The sequence below is a fragment of the Lactuca saligna genome, chromosome 3 (genome assembly GCF_052625555.1).
Source record: "Lactuca saligna cultivar CGN05327 chromosome 3, ASM5262555v1, whole genome shotgun sequence".
Taxonomy (NCBI): Eukaryota; Viridiplantae; Streptophyta; class Magnoliopsida; order Asterales; family Asteraceae; genus Lactuca; species Lactuca saligna.
In genome coordinates this window covers 56933541-56939175 of record NC_136419.1, presented here as the reverse complement: position 1 = coordinate 56939175, position 5635 = coordinate 56933541, and the positions used below count along the sequence as shown (strand labels likewise).

General features: G+C 35.9%; 1 long non-coding RNA gene across 1 annotated transcript; it reads right to left on the bottom strand.

Annotated features, from left to right (window-relative positions):
* Window positions 1-4594: 4594 nt before the first annotated feature.
* On the bottom strand, window positions 4595-5433 carry LOC145033687 (uncharacterized). The gene is made up of 3 exons (XR_013677654.1): window positions 5228-5433; window positions 5018-5122; window positions 4595-4745 (listed from the first exon to the last, which is right to left on the bottom strand). It is a non-coding gene; the product is annotated as an uncharacterized LOC145033687 (long non-coding RNA).
* Window positions 5434-5635: the final 202 nt, after the last annotated feature.

Below are 5635 nucleotides of genomic sequence, written 5' to 3'. Positions count from 1 at the left end.
CCGACTGCTTTGAGAAACCCTATTATTCCCTTTGGGCCCACCTGATCCGCCCGACCTGGATAACCCACTATATCCGGATCCACTTGACCCATTAGTCCCATTAAACTCATTTGCTTTATTAGACCCAATCGATCCTTTCCAATTTCCCTTCGTTCCCGATGAGTTACCCCCACCAGTTGACGACCCACCTCCATCTCCGGTCGATTTTTCGGCAAATAAAACCCTCGATTGTCCTTCTCCAGCATCGACTTCCCTTATTCTTTCTTCATATGCCTTCAATCGACCCACTACGTCTTCAAAACCTACCTATTTTAAATCTAGTACCTGTTCAAGAGATGCAAAGATGTGAATGAAGTTTCAGGGTAATGATTTGAGGAATTTCTTCACTAATTTTGATTCCTCAATCGTTTCTCCTAATGCCGACGATGTAGACGCGATTCCGGACAGCTTTCCGGCAAAGCTATCGATTGTTTCTGACTCGAGCATCTTCAGGCGATCGAATTCCGACATCAAGGTTTGTAATCTCGCTTCTTTGACTCTATCTGCGCCCACATTACGTGCTCTAATCGCATCCCACAATTTCTTGGCTGAATCCTGATCTCCAATTTGCATTATGAGGTTTTCTGGTAGGGCTTGATATAGCAAACCCATGGCAAGGCAGTCCTTTTCTTCATTGACATCGGTTCCTGGATCAATCACAGTCCAGGCTTTGTGGATGCGTAAGACAACCTTCATACGCATTGCCCACACGGTGTAGTTAGTGGATGTGAGCATCGGACACAAAACTGAGGTTGTCCCAACCTCCTTCACTCTCACCGGAGCTTCTCCTTCTCCCCCTATATCTGTCATGTTGACCTGACTCGTCAACAGGTACAAATCGATCTCACAGCTTCTCAACCTAAGCTCTGATACCAATTAAAGTTTTGAAAACAAGAATGCAAAACAAATAACCAAAATAACTCTTTGATTAATTGGAAAATCACTCAAAACCAATGTTTTTACAATCTGTTCTCATAATCATAAACTCGATTACAGATAGGTATATATATAGCCTAACAAACCAACTTGTATTAGACTAGGAAACTTATGACCAACTTGCCATAAACTAAACTTTCCATAAATTAGATTGCTTGGTCTCCAAGTCCTCATCGACTTAGGATTCCAACAATCACCCCCGAATCTCTAAGTCCTTCTAGAGAATTCTTCAACCCGATCCGTATTTAAAAAACGGATTCATCACTGTCGTCACGTTCCGAAAAATCACCGTCTTGTAATTTTTGGAGTCGTTCCGAACATTCAGAAGCAAAGTGACCCGGTTTGTCACACCGAAAACAAATCACCTTAGATCGATCCTTTTCCCTATTTTTCCGATTCTTCCCACAACAACAATTACAATTTTTGCAATCAGAATTAGAATTGGACAGTTTATTGGGCCGACTGCTTTGAGAAACCCTATTATTCCCTTTGGGCCCGCCTGATCCGCCCGACCTGGATAACCCACTATATCCGGATCCACTTGACCCATTAGTCCCATTAAACTCATTTGCTTTATTAGACCCAATCGATCCTTTCCAATTTCCCTTCGTTCCCGATGAGTTACCCCCACCAGTTGACGACCCACCTCCATCTCCGGTCGATTTTTCGGCAAATAAAACCCTCGATTGTCCTTCTCCAGCATCGACTTCCCTTATTCTTTCTTCATATGCCTTCAATCGACCCACTACGTCTTCAAAACCTACCTATTTTAAATCTAGTACCTGTTCAAGAGATGCAACGATGTGAATGAAGTTTCTGGGTAATGATTTGAGGAATTTCTTCACTAATTTTGATTCCTCAATCGTTTCTCCTAATGCCGACGATGTAGACGCGATTCCGGACAGCTTTCCGGCAAAGCTATCGATTGTTTCTGACTCGAGCATCTTCAGGCGATCGAATTCCGACATCAAGGTTTGTAATCTCGCTTCTTAAACTCTATCTGCGCCCACATTACGTGCTCTAATCGCATCCCACAATTTCTTGGCTGAATCCTGATCTCCAATTTGCATTATGAGGTTTTCTGGTAGGGCTTGATATAGCAAACCCATGGCAAGGCAGTCCTTTTCTTCATTGACATCGGTTCCTGGATCAATCACAGTCCAGGCTTTGTGGATGCGTAAGACAACCTTCATACGCATTGCCCACACGGTGTAGTTAGTGGATGTGAGCATCGGACACAAAACTGAGGTTGTCCCAACCTCCTTCACTCTCACCGGAGCTTCTCTTTCTCCCCCTATATCTGTCATGTTGACCTGACTCGTCAACAGGTACAAATCGATCTCACAGCTTCTCAACCTAAGCTCTGATACCAATTAAAGTTTTGAAAACAAGAATGCAAAACAAATAACCAATATAACTCTTTGATTAATTGGAAAATCACTCAAAACCAATGTTTTTACAATCTGTTCTCATAATCATAAACTCGATTACAGATAGGTATATATATAGCCTAACAAACCAACTTGTATTAGACTAGGAAACTTATGACCAACTTGCCATAAACTAAACTTTCCATAAATTAGATTGCTTGGTCTCCAAGTCCTCATCGACTTAGGATTCCAACAAGCTCTAGCCGCCAAGATGTGAGAGAGGTGATTTCCGGCCACTATTCACGCGATTTTCGGCCACTGCCCATTCGAGTTCCGGCGGCGCTTCCGACGATTTTTGGCGAGGTGTCATGCGCTTTCCAGCGAGGTTTTCAAATTACGACTATTTATTTCTCACTCTCCAACGATTCAGACGATTTCAAGGGACGTTTTCAAATTTCCGGCACCGTTTTACCCATTTGTACAACGCTCCGACGAGTATTTCTTTCTCACACTTGTCTGATTATGACGATTCACATTCTTCTCCCGTGAAATACGTGGTGAGGTATTGGATAATGGCGACATCTCTCTCTCTCTCTCTCTCTCTATCTATATTAGTCTCTCTCCTTATCTTTCCGGTAGCCACTGACGGCAGTGGTAGTGGCTGACGACGGTGGTTGGTGGCCGAATATGGGTTTGTTGTTGTGGTTGAAAATGTGATTAAAACAATTTCAAAACTTGTCAGAAATATGATTAAAACATTACACATGCACTGGACACATTCTTCAATGTGTTAAAAAAGATATTTTCTTTTTATTGGTTAATACTCTGAAAAAATTGTTATAAAATTTAAAAGTATAAAACATGTACCAAATTAGTAATAAATCAAGGAGTAGGAAGATAAAAACGGTGTTATTAATAACAGATCCCTATTGATAAACACGAGTCATCACCAACTTTTCTTTAGCTGCTTTGATAATCCAAAAGACTAGAACCACAGAGATACTCGCTCTATCCCAAAATTATTATTCATAGACAAAAAAAACACATAGATTAAAAAAAACATTAATTACTATTAACTTTATTCAATAAAATGACAGTTTCGTCATTACTTAGCATTTAATGTTTCATTAAATGTTTAGTTGGTTAAATAATAATGACGGAGTATTTTTTGGTAAAAATGTTATTTTTTTAGAAGTGGACTATTATTTTGGGACAAATCAAAAAGGAAAGATGAATTATAATTTTGAGATGGAGTTAGTATAATATTCCTTACATAATTAAATTTAAGGACCCAATTTTTCCCAAAATATCCACCTCATCATCCTAGTCACACTTTTGGTGTTATAACACTCAATGTGGAAATATGCAACACCAGATAACATGTGATAACACCCTTTATTTTCTATTTTTTTTCTTTTTTGATGTTTTTAATTTCTATTTTTCCCATTTGTTTTTTTATTTATGTCATAATATTTAAAATTATCATATAAATTAAATCATAAATTAAAAATAACATTTAAAAACTAAAATAAAAATCTTAATAAATCATAAATTAAAAACAACATTAAAAAATTACAACAAATGATAATAACATTTAAAAACCTAAATAATAAGAATAAGTATATGACATATGCATTTATATATGCATATGCATATAAATAAGCATATGCATTTGTATATATATATGAATAAACATAAACATATACATAAAAAATAAGTATATGCATATGTATATTAATAACTATATACATATTCATAAGAATACGTGTATGATATTTGCATATGAATAAGAATAAATATATGACATATTCATAACTATATGCATATTCAAAGGTATATGACACATGCATATGAATAAACATATGCATATGCAACCTTGATAATGAGTTCAAGCTTCAGTAAAAAAAAATTGATTTTATATTTTCATATTCTATTTAAAAAACCGGAGACAGTGTTGCCAAATACATATAGATTTTGTTGTGAAAAAAAAAATCACAACTTTGTTTACATTACAAAACAATTAAACAAAAAAGAAAAAAATATAAACATGAAGGGGCTAGGGTGTATTAGGAAAAAGATTAATAATCAACTACTGTTTTATCGAATTACAATCTAAAAGATTAATAATCAACACTCAAAGTAGCCAAATCTCAACCAAATTTCATATGAAAACCAGCATCCTCTTATTTCTGAAAATAAATACGAGAGTTGCTATTTTGGAATTAAGAAAAAAAAAGAGATTACTGGACAAGAAAGCAAGACTAAAAAACCCTCGTTATGAAAGAACTAAGAAATACCAATAATGTCTTTAAACCTTGCCTCCCATAACTCTCGTTGACCACATAGTAAATGATATAATTCATTTGAGGTGAACATTTGCAAAGTCGAAACGTCAAAGACCTAATCATTGGGAAAACATACAAATTAGTTGAAACTTATTTAAATAAAATAATGAAAAGATGTTGAAAATATGTCTCAGGAAAATAGATAGCAAACCCACTTCTGTAAAAGATTTTATATTGCATCTATAACAATAAAATTGTAACGTGTTGTCACCCATATGTAAGAAAAGAGAACATATGAAAAATCATCATTTCTTTTATACAGGAGACTTCAAGAAGCAACATGAAATAAATTACAAAGATATAAAAAATATAAAACATAAATACGACCTGATTAAAACCGGCTTTAGATGCTTCCAGTTGCCTTATGAAACCTGTCTTGATAGTAGCAACAACTACAAGGGAAATGTACTCCTCCAAATTATCTATATTGAACTGTCATTCCCAAATACGAAGCATATGAATTAAGAATATAGACAACAGCCTTATCAACCAATGCTAGAAGGAAAAACATGGAAAGGTAAAAGAATGAGTAAATACATCTTCGTTGCCAGGTTTTAAAATGTCATTTGGAAAACCAAGAAGTGTGAACTGTGAAGTCCAAACAAAGATCTTCAACTGGAGCACCTTGAAAGTTTAAGCCAAGTATTGCATTGCAATCATGCCTGGGTGTTGACTCAAGGTACTTTTTCCGACAAACAAGAGCTTGAAATTCTTGCAATGTCTTCCCAAGTTCAGCATCAAAAGAAGAAACATCATGTGAATCAACAAAAAAAAAACATCACATGGGATCAAATTATGAAAAAACTCACAGGGGAATTAAAACAAACACTTGGAGGGTGTGAAAGTATACAAAAGAAACCAGGAATTTGTGCATATAGATCTTTATATTCTTTGAATCTTACCAATACTTTTGTTGGCGCTCGTATTTTCCTTATCGGCGATACA